The 20,045-nt window shown below is 44.3% G+C and overlaps 1 protein-coding gene across 1 annotated transcript in view; it reads left to right on the plus strand.

Moving 5' to 3' along the window:
- Positions 1–16,028: 16,028 nt before the first annotated feature.
- Positions 16,029–20,045, plus strand: part of LOC132471834 (CUB and sushi domain-containing protein 1-like) — a 210,665-nt gene continuing 206,648 nt past the window's right edge. Inside the window, 1 exon segment of the mRNA XM_060071151.1 lies at positions 16,029–16,434. The gene's annotated coding sequence lies outside the window, so the exon portion shown is untranslated.

Here is a 20,045-nt window from a genome sequence, read left to right on the forward strand (position 1 = left end):
TTGAAGCAAACCGCCAATCATAGGATTAAAAAATATATAATACAAAGAATAGAGATTTAAGCACAGCAGAAAGTAGGTTACTGTGTGTGGTCATGGGAACGCAGTATTGGTATTCACACCATCGAGCAATTCTAAGATTTCACCTTCGCAGCCTATTTTTACAGTTAATACGTTTTTAAAAGTATCGTAGAAAGATTCTCACTTCACTCAACTGTGTGTGTGTGTGTGTGTGTGTGTGTGTGTGTGTGTGTGTGTGTGTGTGTGTGTGTGTGTGTGTGTGTGTGTGTGTGTGTGTGTGTGTGTGTGTAGAAGCAGGTGCACTGAAGATAACACCCACTATAAAAACAGCAATAACAGAACAAACATGTGCCTCTCAAAATAAAATGTATAACATAAACACAGTTATCTCCCCAACAACAATATAAAAAAGAAAACGGCTCATTGAAATGACTTCTGGTTCTTTTCAAACCAGTATCACCAGTAAGGTCTAGCATCACATTAGCCGCTATGACACTTAAGTCTGAATGCTTCTGTAATCTGGCTGCAGTTATTGTTTCCGCAGTCAGAGATGGAAAAACAGAGACGTAAACAGCAAAGAATGATGTCTGCACTCACTTCAGAGTAGGCAAGCCATGTGTCGGCTTGTTTCGAGCCTTATCAGGCACATTTGAGAAAACACTGCGATGTTATAATCCGAGGAGCAAATGTTGCCCGGTACAAAGAAGTACATTCTAGCCTTACCCAGCGAACCACTATTTCGATCCGCTGTTATCCTGCTCCTGATTTGCCCACTCCAATGTGGCGTCATTGCAGACTCCATTGAAGATGTGTCTGCGTAGGAGATCACAGCGACCCAAGAAAGGGAAACATTCAGATATCCCAATAACCTTTTCACCCAAGGGGAGCAACCTCTTTCTTTTGATTTGATTTTTCATCATTTTTATTTTTTGCTTTCTTCCCATCCTCTTGCCATCTGTGGACAACGCACCATCTCTCCACGTCTTACTGTCCTATTCTGTCTTTTCTCACCCCCCTCTGTGCGCGTGTGCCTCTCTCTCTCTCTCTCTCGCTCTCGCTCTCTCTCTCTCGCTCTCTCTTCATGTCCACATGCTTCCGGTTTCATACACCTTCCCTCTTCTCACAGCAAGGAACCTCATGTTAAACATCAATGAAACGTCCCTATAGAAAAATAACAAAGCCTACCCCAGCATGGAATCAGGCCCCTGAGGGCATCCTTCCCTCACTGTTTCTCTACCTCTCTATCTCTACCAATCTTTACCTCTCTCTCTCTCTCTCTCTCTCTCTCTCTCTCTCTCTCTCTCTCTCTCTCTCTCTCTCTCTCTCTCTCTCTCTCTCTCTCTCTCTCTCTCTCTCTCTCTCTCTCTCTCTCTCTCTCTCTCTCTCTCTCTCTCTCTCTCTCTCTCTCTCTCTCTCTCCATATAATTACATGTACAACATGTTTCTACCCTCCGTACAGTTTCAGTTTCCTTTGTCATTATCTTCTTTCTGAGTACATCCAAAATGTCCGCTCCACATGGCCAAAGAGCCAATTTTAGTGTACCCACGTATGTTGTTGACATTAATCACTTTCCTGGTCACACGGCTAGATATATGGCTGGACAGCTGTTCCACTGCTGTGTATGTGTGTGGGGGGGGGGGGGGGGGGGGTGTCTATATGAGAGTGTGTGTGTGTGTGTGTGTGTTTGCATGTGTGACCACAACTGTGTGTGTGTGTGTGTGCACGTGTGTGTGCATGCATGTTTACTATCGACTCTCTGCGATGATACTCCAAGTGATGACGAAAACCAGTGAGACCTATGATTCTACATTGTTCTTCTCATCATATATAATACCTTCCTCATGGGAGACAGGTCCACTGGGAACCCCTGGAGAACACAAACAGACAGACAGACGGCCAGATAGACAGAAGGCCCGCTGGAAGCTATCCCTCCCCCTGGTGGTTCCCGATATAACTGACTCCATGACTGGAATAGAAACCTGTAAAAGTAGAAAGTTTTCCGGCTTCATTTATTTTGTGCCTTTTTTGGAAGAGCTATTGAAATGTTGCTTTGACGTTGTTTTGTACTGAAGATTAAGAAAAGATAAATACCAAGAAAAATGTGCATGCACAGAAGGGGGCCATGATTCGACGTGCTTTGGTAGACGTACACACATACCTACATTGGTAGATGTTCACCTCTGTCTCAGAGGTGAACACTGTTATGCAGTGCACTGTTTTAACAACACTGTTGAAACAGTACGGAAGTGCTGTTTTTATCCTCCTCTCGTTTTTCCTCTGCGTAGCTTGTCTACGCTCCTGTTCTCTCCCGGGTATTTGAGATCCCACATATGTGTTCATGTTTTGTCAGCATTTACGACCGATAGTTTACATTTCAGCAGCTCAGCACGATGCTCCTGTTTAGTTGAACACAGACACCCTGGCACGTCCGCAGAAACGCATGCATGCAAATACACACACACACACACACACACACACACACACACACACACACACACACACACACACACACACACACACACACACACACACACACACACACACACACACACACACACACACACACACACACACACACACACACAAGAAAGCACTATTTTTAAACGTAACGCTGAGTACAACCTTTTTATAATTTGTCTACGACTACATTCAGCAACTCATTCCTATGGCAATTTTTTTGTTGAGGTGTTTGTCTCTTGCTTTGACACACTCGTCATAACTTTACTAGGATTTTATTTTTGTGAAAAGTTTATGGAGATGTTTATGGATTTGGCAAACCAACCAATCACCAGCGAGTGGTTGTTAAATATACGTTTTATTACCAAAAAGTTTAGTTTCAGACCAAATATTTTGGATGTAATTCTTTTTACATTTTTGGAAGTTTCTTAAATTGGTTGGTGAATGATTGCAGCAGATGATTACTTGGATATAAAATATAGATATTAAACAATATTTGTTAGGGTTATCATACACACGATACCCTTACACGTTACATCATTTTGAGAAATGTCAGATGTTTCCTCTGTTGCGCATGCTTCAGTAAAACAAAAAAAGGGCTACGAGTGCCGATCGTCATCCCAGGTCATAGGTCGAGCTCTTACCCGGCCAGAGATAAAAATATGGCCTGCAATTCATAATCAATCACATATACCGAGTGTGATGGATGAGGGCTTTGAAGCCTGCAGCGAAGTAGGCTCAGACCCAACCTATCCCTGTTTTACTAACCTTGATCTGTGGGATTTAAATCAGCTGTTCCAAAACTCCTGACAGTGTCGTATCGCACTGAAGTCTGACTTCTGATTCAAATGAAGGACATTCCTAATGCTTCTGGGAAGAGGCTTCTGGTGAACTGCTGGTGGAATATGAATGGTGATATGAATCAATGGTAAAAACATCACATAGATACAATTGGTTTTATGCACTAAACTTTTGGAGCGCCTCTTGCATTTTTTTTTCTTGAATACATTTACATTTAGTGCATTAAGCAGGCGCTTTTATCCAAAGCGACTTGCAATAAGTACATTTGCCATAGGAAGTTGAAACAATATATATTGCTTTCGGTACAGTAAGGATGTTCATAGAACCGAGTACAAAGCAATAAAAATCGCTAGATTAACCCATTTCCCCTATACAACAATGATAGCTAGGATAAGACGCTATGCAATTAAGTACTATAACTAAGTTCAACATACAATAAGTGCGTACATTAAATGCCAGGACAAACAACATACAATAAGTGGCAGGGGGGGGGGACGTGGAGGCTATGCGGAGTCCAGGTGAACTCCGAACAAGTGAGTCTTGAGTCTCTTGTGGAAGCTGGTGAGCGACTCTGCGGCCCGGACATTGGCAGGGAGCTCGTTCCACCGCTGCGGTGCCGAAACAGAGAGGAGTTGTGACTTTTATAATAGACTCTTGCTTGCTCTTAGCGATGCTGGTACTAGACGTCCAGCTGAAGTAGTTCAGCATAATAGCACTATTATGGGACACCATCACGCATCTCTTTTTTTGGATTTTATATTTTTTCTTTTGAAGTGGTTTTCTGTGATGAAAAGAGCCAATCTAAACTAATTTGCTTCAGTACAAGTGGTAGGTTAGGCAGCTGTGATCTGTGAGCTAGGATGTGAGAGGCGCGTCCACAGAGCCAATGGTTCCTTGCCCTCTTCTGAGCCTCCTCTAGGGGGCGCAGCATGGCTCAAACACCCTGAATCGTGCTTAGGAATAGGATTGCTCTTATTCTGAGTGAATGTTGCTTTAATGTTGTTGGCTGTTTTAGGCGGGTTGGCTGTGAACACTGCTCTGGCTTTTATATGTAAGAGAAATATATAGTAGGAAAGAACCATATAAATTTTATAGTATACTGTTTGTATGTGTGTGTGTGTGTGTGTTTGTGGAGAGAGAGGATGGAGCATGATATGAGGGGGAGATGAATAGAACAAGGGAGATAGAGGTGGGGGTCATGCATTGGACACAAATGCGTGTTTTGTCAGCAATGACAGAATAACCCAGCCCTGACCGCAGGCCATGGTTTATTTTACAACACGTAAGCATAATGGTACTCTTAACTTCGAACAAACATACACACAAAACTCAAGCCAACCACACTCACACTCACACACACACACACACACATACAAGCACACTCACATATAAACACACACACACACACACGCGCACACACACACACACACACACACACACACACACACACACACACACACACACACACACACACACACACACACACACACACACACACACACACACACACACACACACACACACACACACACCATTTGTGCAGTTTGCCTTGCTGCACTCTAAAACACATCCAGCATATTGCTGGGTTTATAGATTTGATATTTACCAGACTGTTGTAATGCATTTGTGTCTTGTTGCAGAGTGTGCGTTTGTGTGGTGTGGTGTATGCTCACATGTCTTGTCCTGTTCGCAAGCGTACACATCATGCTCTCGCATTTCCACTTTTACAGAAACACTGTATATTTAAATATTTCTCTCTCTCTCTCTGTCTCTCTGTCTCTCTGTCTCTCTGTCTCTCTGTCTCTCTGCCTCTCTGCCTCTCTGCCTCTCTGCCTCTCTGCCTCTCTGCCTCTCTCTCTCTCTCTCTCTCTCTCTCTCTCTCTCTCTCTCTCTCTCTCTCTCTGGGTGTGTAGTGCGGTTCTGGCTGCTGTTCTTGCACAGTGCTGGGAGCGTTGAGCCGCAGCAGGCTCCGGCGCTTCCCATTGTCCCATCCCTCGCCTCAGAGACATGGCTCCGGGCGCACGGCTTTACAATGCTCTCGTTTAGGCCTTCGCTTGTGTTTGTAGGTGTGTGTGTGTGGTGCACTCCCACTTCTCATCGGGACCCCCCCCCCACGCTCCACCCAGCCGGCCGCTCATTGGGTGGTTCCGGGGGGCTCCTGAGTCGTTGTTGGGCGGGGGGGATGTAATGCTCTCACCTACCTCCCTGCCTGTGTGTGAGAGTGTGTGTGTGTGTACGTGTGTTTGCATGTATGTGTGTGTGTGTGTGTGTAGGGCGAGATAGCTTTAGTTATTTTTTTACTTTAAGTTACATGAACGTATGTGATTGTGAGTGTGTGTGTGTGTGTGTGTGAGAGTATGTGTGTGTGGTTGGAGGAATTACCTTTATATAATTCATACTTATTGATGTATAAGCTGTGTGTGCATGTGTTTGTGTGTGTGTATGTGTCCGTGTGGGGAATTACCTTTTAATATAATTCAGACGCATCTGTGTGTGATTTGAAGGCGTGTGTGTGTAATCCTGTGGGCAACACATGTGGTCCATACATTTCAGTAAGTGCGTGCTCATTAGGCAGAAAATAATTCCTTCGGAGCGCGCTCAGTTGATATGGAAACCTCCAGGGGCGGGGGCAGGGGGGGTGGGGGATCCCCAAGCAACTACCCGCTACGTCTCTACCACGGGTCGTCTTGAAGAGGAAAATCATCTTGAATAATCCCCAGCCGCTAGAACCTGTAGCCGCTTCTCCGGTATTGATTGTGCGCTTCGTTTGCGCTCTGCCCTACACTTGCGTGTCGCCTTTGATGAATAAATGTAAATTTGCCTCTGCTTTAACAAGGTCTGCGCTCATTGTTGCTGGTATAGATCGCACGGTTTAAGTGGCTGTCAACCTGCATTATGAGGCTCCGTCCGCATCCACTGCCAAGCGTTTCCTGCGTTGAAAGACTCTATCCCAACCCCCCCCCCCCGTGCCCCCCGCGCCCCCGCCCCACACACACTTGGAGAGATATCCAGGCAGGAAGAGAGAGGACCCCTCTACCCTCTCCCAGTCTCCCATGTTGAGTGTGCATTTGATCGTCCAACACATCTCTCATCACGCCTGGCTGTGACTGATCTATTGTTCTGTGAGACGGTACCACGGTCCAAATGGGAGTCAGAGTGAAAAGAGAGTGTAGATCAGGTAGGGCGACTGCAGCCTATCGCTGTTCACTCTCTTTATCCTAGACCCCGGGAAGCGCCAATACCATTAATCATTTAAGGTATGACACAGCCCTTAAAGGAATTGAAAGGGAAAACCCAGAATATTAACGTGGCTGCTTCACAAGTTGTAGGGGTCTAGGTATTTTATAAAATATAGAATATGCATTCTATTTTATAGAAGTCTTAGGGCTGTGTAGATCACAATACCTGGGTCATTATTCAAATTCAAAACAAATCATTAAGATACAGGGAATAGGGATGAATTGCATTATCCCATTGAGTTAAAACGGGATAAAACATGATCCGTATACATTCATCAACGCCCATTCATATCAGACACATGCATTCATTCAAACCTCAGTCCTCTGTGTGACCTGCCATCACTGCCTCATGGGGATACACGATACAACTACCAACGTCTCTCTTTACCGAATCACTCTTCAGGTAGGAGAGGCCTGGCTTTGGCCCTTTTGAGATAAAAAAATAAATTAAAAAAAAACCTCCCTCCACTAATCTAAATCTCTTACCGGCTAATCTGAGTGTAAGCTTCAGCTCTTGCGTGTGTCACATGCGCGCGTACACACACACACACACACACACATACACACATACACACACTCACACACGGACACACGCACGACGTACACGCACAACGTACACGCACAGTCCCTCTGAGCTGGTATCGCCCAAAGTATATCAATGAAAAGCTTTTTGTGATGAAAGTCATCGCCTCCACACTACCACTGTTTGTTTTGCCGTTGTGGCTGGACAGCTCTGCGGGAGATGTGCCCAGCTCCACAGTGTCAGAGCAGCAGAGGATAGCAGCATCCACAGCATCTCTTTGTTCGATTTCTGTCTGCACTGCACTGACTCACGAAGGTGCGGTTGCATGAGAGGACTGGATGGCAAAACGTTCCCCTGAACACGTACCCACTCATTTCTGCTTCTGAGCGAAAAAGACACAGTTTAAGTGGGGGTGGTTTCAGTGATGATAGTAGTGGGCTGGTAATAGTGGACTTATTCTGCAGATTGAGTTAGGGGTTACAAAGGGTTCAGGCTAAGCCCTTGTGGTCATTTGTGAATTATTATTATATTAGCCGCATGTTAAGCCCCTCCCACATGTTTTCTCGTTGCTAAAAAATGTAAGGGGTGCATTGCCACCTCCTTCTGTGAAACCATTTCCTTAACTATCAGCTCTTTATGGGCGACTGGCTGTGTTACATAATGCAGCTAGACCAACTGTGGGGGAATAACCAAAATATTGACTCATACATTATATCTTGTATTTTACACAATCGAGTGCCCACTTCGAATTCAGGCGATCTCTTACATGAATACCATGGTGAGGCATGAAAGGCAAGCAAAAGAATGGTGACACAAAGTCAGTCAGCTTTTCCGTTCTGTTTTGGCAATACTGCCCTCTGGATATTGTTCCTTTTAAATGGGAATATTTAAGCCTGTACTTTTATTTGATTCTATTTTTTGCCTGCCTGATACAATTCTTAGCTCTACTCTTTTGTTTATTTAGTGCAGTGCATACAGCAAGATCTTCCTAGGGGTTAATGGTTATTTAGTGGATATAGTTTTGTGTCTTTGTGTGTGCCTGCGCTTTCTTAAAAACTCCCCGCCCGGTGCTTTATCCGTAATGATCGCACCGATGGCACCTTATAGGTGCATTTATTGCACCTTGAATTATTTACATTTAGAATATTCCACGTGAAACTTCTGCCGTGCTGTCTAATTAACATGCAGCGCAAAGCGTTGTGATTAACGGCCGCCTGGGTATTATGATATTGAATTTTAATTGCATTGATGGCTCTTCAAGGTTTCCGTTCCTTGCTTGTCTATACGTCTCCAATGCTGAACTCCCCCACCCGCATTCCCAGATTGTTCTAATTCACGATCTGTTACGTTATCCCATTATTGTTCTATTGGTGCGGTCCTAACTTATTATCTTTAAATAATTATATTATTTGACAGTAGTTTTATACAATATCTCTGCGAATCATGTATTTTTTGTCCCTCCTTCACATCTCTTTTTAAGCAGATTCCGGCAAAAGGGGGCAGGAATGCGTAGTGGCTAGGCTTCTCCACTCCCACCGTGAGGTTCTCGGTTCATTCCCTAATGTCTTTGGGGAAGAAGACCGGTTAGGCCTGCTCATCAGCTATTTAATACAGATCTTGGGAGAAATGGGCGTAATGACTGGCAGAAGAGCCTTTAGTACCAGACAGTTCTGGAGCTGATGGTGTTCAAGGGTCTTTCTCAAAGTCTACTTTTGAAGGGTTTTGTCACGTCTCACACGTCCACTCAAGGAATCACAGTCTAGAGTACTTAAGTGATTATTTTGCTTTTAATGACACTTTGAATTGATGATACTTATTGGCAAGTCTGAGACTGTTATGAACAATGTTCTCTTTCCTTTTTCTCTTTTTTATTTCTTGCTCTTGCATTATCAATCTTAAATCTCTCTTTCTCATGCCCGCAAACACGCACACGTGCACGTGCGTGCACACATGCACCTTCAGACAGCTGCCTAGACCCTTAGCCTTGTGTGTGTGTGTGTGTGTGTGTGTGTGTGTGTGTGTGTGTGTGTGTGTGTGTGTGTGTGTGTGTGGTGTGTGTGTGTGTGTGTGTGTGTGTGTGTGTGTGTGTGTGTGTGTGTGTTGAGAGTTTCAACATCGAGGCTTCTGCAGTGGTGATGGTTTGTGCTATTTATGTGACTGAAGGGGTGATGTCACCATTCTTTTCATGTTGCTGTGTGTGTGGATGTGTGTGTGGATGTTCGTGTGTGTGTGTGTGTGTGTGTGTGTGTGTGTGTGTGTGTGTGTGTGTGTGTGTGTGTGTGTGTGGGTGTGTGTGTGTGTGTGTGTGTGTGTGTGTGGTGTGTGTGTGTGTGTGTGTACATGTAGGAGTTGTGCATGTTGATAAGTTCCCGGAATGGTTCCAGGGCTATCAAGATGATTAGTGATTGAGCATGCTCCATACTTCCCCATTAGATCTCTCGAGGAGGTTAAATGCCTTTCTTGAAATTTCTGGCTTGTTAGACGTGAGAAAAGGATATCTAACAGCGTCTTTTAATCCATACTTACGCAGATTGGATCTTTATTTAACTTAACCTGACTATTGGGATAGAGAGATTGGGTGCCGTTTCTACATGGTGGGAGCAGAATTGTTTTAATCATTTTTGTATTAAGAGAATACCAAATTCCCTTCAACTCACTTAACTTAATCTAAGACTTATGATACTAGCCATCCATTTGTGGCATGCTGTTAAATTGACCCTTTTGAAAGTATTAAGGCTAAAATGATCATTGACGTGTCTAACCTGCCGCTATTTTCCATTATCACCAACCAGAATATTCCCTTTGAAGACCATTACAACACACAGCCGTTAACACATAGATTGTTTGAGTCTTCTCTTATGCATGACACGTGACAACGCAAATGTCAACGTGGCTACTTCAATACAATGTCTGCCAGTGATTCCCCTGCATTGGAAATCACCAGGAAGGTGTGTGTGTGTGTGTGTGTGTGTGTGTGTGTGTGTGTGTGTGTGTGTGTGTGTGTGTGTGTGTGTGTGTGTGTGTGTGTGTGTGTGTGTGTGTGTGTGTGTGTGTGTGTGTGTGTGTGTGTGTGATTGAAGACACAGAGCCAGAAAGCCTCCCTATCAAGTAGACATGGCCCAAAGTGTCCAACAAAAGTGTGTTGTGTTCCTCTGCAGTTGAATTTGCTTAATCAGTTTTCACAGGGGGAGTGTGTGTCTGTGTACGTGTGCCCGCGCACGGCGTGTGTGTCGGGGTGATGATGATGACGACCGGGAGAGGGAGGGCAGTGGTGGGGGGAGATCGGCGAGGATGATGTGGTGGTATTTGTTCGCCGTGTGTGATATTTATAGGCTTTGAGTGGGTGGAAGGGAAAACAAGGCGCCCCCCCCCCCCCCCCCCCCCCCCCCGCAGAATGAGAGGTGGGGAACTGAGAGGGAGACGTGTGTGTGTAATGACAGCGGGACGCGGAGCCAAATATGGAAGCCGGATAACGACAGAAAAGAATAATAATAAAGGAAAAAGGCAAGGGCCAGGGAGCGAGAACGAGACATAATGACACGAGAAGGAGATGCGAGGATACGACGCAGCGGAAGATGGATAGGAAGTAATAGGGCTGTTGGGGATGGGGGGGTGGGCTAGAGAGAAGAGAGAGAGTCGAGGGGAAGACAAGAGGATGGAGTAAAAGGGGGGGGGGGGGGGGGTGAGGAGAGGGAGATAAGGAGGTTCAGGGGGGGAGCTGAGGGAGGGATGAGAGGAGGAAGACGAATCTGGAAGGTGGAAGGAGACAGAGAGGGAGAGATGCGGAGGGATTTAGTTCGAAGGGAAGTGACATAATGGTGAGAGAGTGGTGGAGCTGGAGGGAGATGGGGAGAGAGGGGCTGATGAGATGAGAGAATAACAGTATTTCACATTGTTTCCTCTCACCGAAATAACGAAGGCGAGGGAAAAACCGAAATACATGGAAACCACAAAAGCCTTTTTTCTGTTTTTCTCTCCCTTTTTCTCTCCGTCTTTGTTGTGCTCCACTCGCTCTTCCTCACTCATCCTTCCTAACCCCTGCACCAAATGTTCCCCGGTATTTGAATCTATCGACTGCAGTCAATAGTAGCTCCTCCAATAGGGAGCTTTGATTTCTTGCCCAGCGTGTCTCGGACGCGCGGCACCAGTAGGCGATTTAGAAACTAGGATGCCTCAGTGCGTTTCAGACAACCAGCCCAACTCTAGCGTGTTGCTGGTGGCAGCTGGTCATCTGACGTCGGCAGAGCTAAAAAAGATCCACAAAAATAAAAATAAACTTGGCGGCGGTTGAGGGATATATTAGCATTTACACTTTTTTTTCCCTTCTTAAAACCTGCACTATTGTGTAGCTTTAGATCGACGCAGGGCCACACATTAGACCCATCCTACACGTAATGGCTGAAAAAGACACAAAATGGTGTCATGGAAACTCGGTAATAGAGCTGCATATCAGACACTCTCAATGCGACATGGGGAGGACTGTCCCCTCACTGGGGCCCTCCCACCGTTCACATGAAGAGATAGGATATGACACGGTAAAGGAGTCAGAACAAGGAGGGAGAAAGGGGGCTGAGAACAAATCACCATTTCTTCAGAATTATTAGACGTGTCATTCAAGCAAGACACGCAAACAGAGAGTGAGTAAAATAGAGTGAGAAGGCGGGGGGGGGGGGGGAATAAGGGGAGCAAAGTAGGTGAGAAAAAATGGAAGATGTTGAAAGCCAGGAGGGAGAAAAGGACAGGAATAGAAATAAGGATGTGGCTGGGTGTAGGAAGAGGCGGAGGAGCGCACGCTACATAAAACAGTTGATTGAGAAAAATAAGTGGCCGCTCCAGCGTCGGACGTAGGTAACACGCGAGGGCGACCCCGCCGCTGTGACAGCCATATGGGCGGCTTTGAGGGGATACGCTCTACTTCCAGCCGATGAGTTTGTAAGATTTGAACGGAACGGGCTAATACGGCCCCGGTTGTGCTGCGAGCGCAGACACCGAAAGACATCAGGAGGACCCAATCTGTCGCATTCTTCCAGACTTTTCCCCATTTAGCGCTTTGTCTTAACATCTTTCAATACTGAACCCCCCCCCCCCCCCCCCCCCCCCCGGCTCCTCCTGCTCACTGGGCGTGTCAGGAGACGCGGGGAAGGCGGTCTCAACCGTGTGGTGCCGCACGCACACACACACAACCACACACACACACGCACACACACACACGCATACGTACACGCACACACACACGCACGCACGCACGCACCGCGCGCGCATACGTACGCACACACACACACAAACAGAGAGAGACGCACATGCATACACGCACACACACACACATGCATGCACAATACATACACACATGCACATACATACATGCATATGCACACCCATACACTAGCACAAACACTGACACACACACACACACACACAAAAACACACACGCACATACATACGTACACACACACACACACACACACACACACACACATGCACATACATACACACACACACACACACACACACACACACACACACACACACACACACACACACACACACACACACACGTGGCACGTGCATGCACATACATACACACACATTCACATGCACACATGCACGCACATACACATGCACATACATACACATACATACATACACACACATGCACAGTCACACCCACACAAAAGCACACACAAATACGCAGACACAGGTTTACATATATACTGCATAAATGGTTACTCAGGGTGTTATACATAGGCAGGGAATAATTACAGCAATTGAAAGGACAATCGATAAAAGAAGAAATGTCAAATATTAGTAGGTAGTAAAAATTCAGAAGAATCAATATGCCAGTAGCGACATGAATTGATGCACAATGATGTGGCAAACAGATGTCATTTAAATGCCGCCTTTCCCTAACCTCTTTCCCAGGCATGGACTTATAGGCGTGCTTTTGAGTGAGCGATATCCATTTCAGTTACCTTTCGGATATCCTCATAATATTTGCCTAAAATATTTATATTCTCCTATTCTCCTTTTATTCCCCTTGTCATTGTTGTTCTTCTCCTCTTCTTATTATTCTGGCCCTGGGGACTCTTAACTGACGTACACAGCTCACACGAAGTAAGAGATGGGAAATTGCCTTTTGGTAGTAGGGAGGCCCAGAGCTGAGCTCATACAGTCGATAGCACTCGCCCCCCCCCCCGCTCTCAGCCTACATTTTTCATGAGGAATTGACTTCTGCGCTCCGAGTAGCGGATACATCGAATGGACACTGTCAAAATAACGTTTGTATAATTAATCAAATTATAGAATATCATACCGTGACCGCAGATCTTCACAGAGCAGGGCTCCTCCACGATAAACAACCGGCACTTGCATTGGAAGTTAAAGTTCGGGTTTTGGGTTCCATTTCCCATCGCTAACCGATTGTGGACAATTACCTGCACTGTTGGATTGGCAGATCAGTGGCAGATATACTGAAACACAAGAACCGATCGAACCATGGGTGTTTAAAAAAGAATGGCCTGGCATTTGTCAAGTGCTCCAAAAATAAACTATGATAATCCAATCACATTTAAGATTATCAAACCCATAGACATCCTATTGGCTAAATTAGATAGTGACCTTTTCTTGCCAACTATACCAACAGAAGGTTTCATCAAATGTTCAAACCTAGTAAGTGTCTGCTGCCCCCCTGCTGTAAAAGGGACATCACTAAAAAGGTGCTACAAGTGTTGACCGCAGGGAATGTTTTAAAAAATGTCAGTACCAATACAAGGGCATGTGTTTCATTCATCCGAGGTCAGAGGTCATCAAGCTGTGGGTAACAACACCCTGCCGACCTTTTGATGATCAACCTATACGTGAAATTCAACCACCTTGACAGTTCCTTAGCTGTGATGTATTCAGGCCAGCGATATACAGTCGATAGCAAGGCAGGGGGGTCCTCTCGTACACCGTCCAAGTTCCAAAGTATAGGACCACCATATGGCAGCACTATTATCGGGTCAATGTACTGTGAACATGGATTCTACTCATCTCATCTCATCTCATCTCATCTCATCTCATCTCATCTCATCTCATCTCATCTCATCTCATCTCATCTCATCTCATCTCATCGAGAGAGAGAGGGGGGGGATGTGACCGAAGGAGGTAAACAGTACATTAGAGAAGGGACAAGAGACACTGTGAAGGAGGGCAGAGAGAGACGGATGTGTATTGAGTTGGAAAGACAGTGGAGAAGAATCTGAAATTAATATGGACATTCCAGATGGCTAGAGATGGGTGTGTGTGCGTACGTGCCTATGCGCACGCACGCATGCACACAGACCTGCACACTTGTCTGGGTGTTCATTAGTGTATATTTGTTATGTCTCTTGACTTGGTTTGTTCATCAAGGTTTCCTAAATGAGATGTGTGTGTGTGTATACATTGGTTGGTGTGAATATGCAAATGTAGTTCCCAGAAAACAAAAACTACAAAAACAAAATCTGTTTATGCATGGTGAGCAAATCATAAACATGTACGTGTGTGTGTGTGTGTGTGCGTGAATGTGTATGTGTGTGTGTATATGTGTGTGTGTGTGTGTGTGTGTGTGTGTGTGTGTGCGCCTGAGTTTGTGTGTCCTATTGATAAGAGGTTAATAAATCAATGACCTTTGTGGTCTGAGACACAATTAATTATCCCTCTCTCTTTCTGTCTTTCTCCTTCTTTCCTCGTCGCTTGCTTGTTCTCTTCCTGCCCGCACTCTTTGTACTCTCTATCTTGACACACACACTTACACTCACACTGGTTAGTTGGTAGCTTCTACGTGTTTTAAAAAGCAGAGTAAAGAGATCAAATAAAAGAAGATGAAGGAAGGATGGAGAGGGAATGAGTAGAAAGAGGTACAGTAAAGAAGGTAAAGAGAGAAGTGGTGTAGAACAATATATAAAAACGGCCTTTCGCACAGCACATAAAGGGGTAAAACAATAGATCCTTGGTCACCCATTATAGTGATTCCCTTCGGCCTTCTTCTTGAAGAGCACTTGCGTTAAGTTTGAGTCACCATTTACTGGCTTTGTTTTCATTATTTGCTGGGTCCCAAAATACCACCGGTTTTTTAATAAAGAAGATATTTTGTATATAGGATATTGAAACTGCCAAACTCCTCTCCACCTACACAGCCTCTCTCCCTCTCTCTCTCTCTCACTCTGTCTCTCTCATGCTCTGTCTCTCTCCGGCTCTCTTGCTCTCTGGCTCTTTCTCTTCATCCGTTTGACATGCTGTTTGAGGCTCAGAGAGTACGGTGGTCTTTGCATGCGTGTTCTGGGAGGTTAGAGAATGTGTGGGCTTCCCATCTTGTCTTTTCCCATGGCACCCTGTTTTGTGTGTGGCTTTGTAATATCAAGGGAGTTTAGCAAGTAAAAAGTATTATAGCACATAGCCCGGTGTGTGTTCATGCATGTGTCTTTCCCTCTCTTTGATTTCACATGAAGGCAGTCCTTGGAGGGTAGAAAGTGGTACGGGCGCCTTCAGGATCCTAAATCTGTTTCCTCCAGGGGGCGCCTGTCCATGTTGTAAATGCACGAGCTGCGGACAGGAACTCACTATAATGCACTTTGCGTTAACGGGGCTTAACACGGCCCATGTCCGTTGCAGGCCGATATTTGCGGCGGGGGCCTTGTCCGAACGCCAAGTTTGATCCACCATAGCGCGCCGATAACATCACACAAAGGAAGGTTTTCATTTCGTGGCGGAAGGCTCAAACCGAGGCGGCGGTGGCGGCAGCAAAACATACCATTACACAACTAAAAACCAGGGTGGATTGTCTTATTGCCTATGCACTCCACATTATGCAAAGCTCACGCGAAACCAATTCCCATCATTCTGGAATGCTTGAATAATTTATAGGCAATAAGTAGTATAGGAACATAAGTCGCACACCACCGAGTCACCACTCTGAAACCTAATGCGTTTGTGTTTCCCGTTAGACGAATGACACAAAGAGCCCCGTTCGTGGCCGAAGCGTTTCCACAGAAGATGTCTCATTTTTCATCACCCCGCTATTTTTTAGTCTGCGATTTTCTTTTTTTCTTTTTTTCGGTGCCCTTGGTACGACCGCCGATTTATGTGAAATGTTGTTGATAATCCAGTATGATAATGCGTGTGTGTGTGTGTGTGTGTGTTTGATTCTCTGTCTCTCCAGCCGAGTCGTGCGGCGGTGTGGTTCAAGGTCTCAACGGCTCTATCGAGTCCCCGGGCTTCCCTCACGGCTACCCCAACTACGCCAACTGCACCTGGCTAATAATCACCGGGGAGAGGAACCGCATCCAGCTGAGCTTCGTCACCCTGGCTCTGGAGGAGGACTTTGACATCGTGTCCGTCTATGATGGACAACCGTCGCCAGGCAACCTGAAATTGAAGTAGGATTATTTTTCTCCCCGCCCCCCTCTGTTTGTGTTCTGTGTGAGCGCTTACAGTTTTCTATCTTGGTTGAATACACTTTTTATTTTTGGGGAATGGAGAGGGGGTGCGGGGGGGTCACACACACACTTCTTACTGTTAATTTTCAGGGCAGGTCGCTTACAGAGGAAAGGGATCGGAACAACCGGGCGTTCTCTCAGACAGCTGGTCTCCGTAAGCCTGTCTGTTTCTTGATGTGGAATGACACTCACTGTACAGTCGGAGTGCCAGAGTGCCAGCTGTAATTCGACATTTTCAGCCATATCAGACAGTTTAAGAAAAGGACAGTTTTTTTTTTTGCGCATGGCCCACCCCATTTCACGGTGAATAAACCAGCTCATATTGCAATGCCTCCAAATAAAGTAGACATTTGACAAGGTCTTTGTTGAAAAGGGCAGGGTTTTTTTTTTACCTGCATACATTATTTGCATAATTTCTTAGAATATCCTTTTTCGGGAAAATAACACATTGCTACATGTCATGACGTCTGTTATTAGTAATTTTGTTCCTTGGCGTTGCACAATGTCTTCCTGGTGATTTCTCTCTCTGTCTGACCTTTACTGGCCTTTTGTGCTTCATCATCTGCCTCACAGCTAAAACTGTACTTCACTAGCCCATTTCATGCATTCCCATCCAGGTTGAACTGGCGTACTAAAGAAAACTATAGGGGGCTACAGCATTCTAGCTATCTTTACTCTCAACAAAGATGGTGTGGGGAAATTGCCCACACATCGATCTTTTTTGGGGGGGGAGGTGGTCTAATAATATTTTATGAGTTGTAATGTCATTATCAGCTGCTTCTGATAATGAAAATGGTTAAGGTTATTGGGTTACTTAAGGTTAATGTTAGGGTCCGGGTAGGATTTGCTTTACTTGATACAAATATTTTGATGATGTTCTCGATTAAATTACCTTAACACAACCTTCTCTCTTGATCGAACAGCAGAAGTACATGACAAGAATTCAGAAGAAATAACAATTTCTATTGAGAAAAATCTAAACAGTTAATAGATATAAGATAGGTAGTTGCATATGTGAGTTTTCATGTTAGTATACATTTTGTATAAGTAAACAGCAAGAGTAAGGTGCATTTAAGGGTGCATTTAAGCATTTCCAAGCAACTCTTAATGCACAGATAATTTCTCTTTTAAACACATATATTTTATGGATTAGAAGGGGGTTTGTACACTCTCACTATATATATTCCCAGCCTCAGTCTCAATGCCCTCCTCCTGTAAGGTCAGTGTTTACCAATCATTGTCTCATTATCCCTCTCTTCACACCCTTTTAATGAACTCAAGCCACATATGGTCCAAAATGAATGATATGGGCCAAAATGAATATCTCTATATTTTTTTACTATATCTCGATACACGATATATATCTCGATATATTTTGAATCTCCTCTAGAGCACATCATAAATGCTCGATTCAACCATGTCTGGCATAATATTACGTCAGTAATAATTCTAGTATTACTGAAACATAAGTCTGCATGTAGATTACATGAAACAACATATTGTTTAAACTCATCAGTGCTTTCTATTGGAACAATTTAGAACTTGCACATAAGAAAAGGAAAATCACAGCAAGTTAGATTTACCAACACAGCATTTATTCAAACCGTTAATTATTTATTAACAGTTTGAATAATAATTATTATATATACACTGCCAGACGAAGGATCCAGTGCTATTCTTTTTCGAAACCAAATCCTCAGTTTCCATCCTTTTTTCTCTTTCTGGCTGTTCTCACTCACCAGTCGGAGGTACACGCACCTACAGCAGCGCGCCTTCCAGACTACGTCACACACGCGCGTCCATGAGAATCTCGTGGACTCGCAATGGGCGGGGGGAGTGAGTTTAGAGAGCCACCGGAAATAGCGAGAGAAGGGAACGCTGTGCGTTAAACAAACCCCGAGAAGCCCAATCCCTATGAGAGCTCCCCACGCTACGGCCATCAGGAGGCGCACAGAGCTTTTATCCGTGATATTATATAACCAATTATATTATATTATATTATATATTATTATATATAGAGCTCCGGGAGTCGCAAACGGCAACAATCACTTTCTCCTCCGTGCTGCAGTTCACCCCGGACTGCACTGCACCGAGTTTGACGGTTGAACGCTGGTTGGCTGTTACGTTACACATGTCACTCAGTGGCCACGCTGTTGAACGCTGATTGGCAGATACGCGTCTCTACGTTCACTTTGTATGAGATCTTGTCGCCCCGTCGCGTGAAAGCACAACGAGTATGCCGGCGGCGACAAAAAGAAACATTGCGTCCCAATTTATATTCGATGTTCGCGATATGGGCATTTTATACATCCCCTGGAGAACATCTTGCGATACATCGCATATATTCGATATATCGCCCAGCCCTATGTGTGATTATAAAGTATCAACATAATTAATCAAAATAATTAAGACTGGACTCTATAGCCAAGATTGGCACACACACGCACAGGCATACTTTTATTTCAGCATTTTCAAAATATCAAAATATAGTGCATCATACAGTATAAATATGTTATGGATTTAAAAAAAGCACACCTAAAAACACATATATATATATATATAATAACATAATATACAATACAACAAATTTATCAATTGAGATGGCCTAAAGAAACAGTGGGCCCTGCCTTCACCCAGCAGTGCCAGAGATCTCTGTTCGATTCCCTCATAGGTCCTTAGTTCCATGGAGTAACCAGAGGTTGCATGGGATTCCCATTAGTGCTCTGATATCCTCCCATTACCTGGAGGTCAATGGGAGGTTTTGCATGGCTTCTTGAACCATGCAAACCCACCATTGGTCCAAGCATTCTATTTTCTAAGGACAATGTCACTATACAATTTTCTAACTTATAGCACAAAATTCTCATACTGCCGATAACAGACAATAATTTTTAAAAGTGAAACAAGCAATGATGGGGAAATTAAAACAAAAGGCAAAGAAAACGGACGAAATACACCCACATAATTTGTTTCCCTTTGTTATTGAATTCTTTGCCTATTTTACTTTGTTTAGGAAGATTTGATCAAGCCTCGTGGGAGTTATTTATCTCACCTGTACGGATGTTTATTTGAATAATTTCTTTGGGTGTCTGTTTTCTGTTTGATGTCTTTGCAAAGAACATACATCTCACCAGGGGTCCAATAGCTTTTCCTTTTTTGATCTTGACTCTTAATTTCGTACACACAAACAGTACATTACATTGTGTTGTTTGTTATTGTTGACATATGTAGTTGCTAATATATCTGAGAATATAAATAATCTGTTCCTTCTCTCCAGGAGTAAATGGGGGCGATAATGCAATCCAAACTGATCAGCAATTAGCATTTTTAAATATGCAATGTTTAATTGTAACTGGATTCAGATGATCATGTTCCTAGTTATGTTTTATTCAATTGTTTTAAATGAAGCCTTAATAGTAATTGTTAAGTGTTTCAGTTGGCATATAGTTCCCCCCTGGCAGCTCATTAAATGAAGGTATTTGTTTTACTGTTGCTACTGTATATGCAGAAAGAATACAGATACACAAATATTTACTTTTTCTTGTGTTTTG

The sequence above is a fragment of the Gadus macrocephalus genome, chromosome 14 (assembly GCF_031168955.1).
Source record: "Gadus macrocephalus chromosome 14, ASM3116895v1".
Taxonomy (NCBI): Eukaryota; Metazoa; Chordata; class Actinopteri; order Gadiformes; family Gadidae; genus Gadus; species Gadus macrocephalus.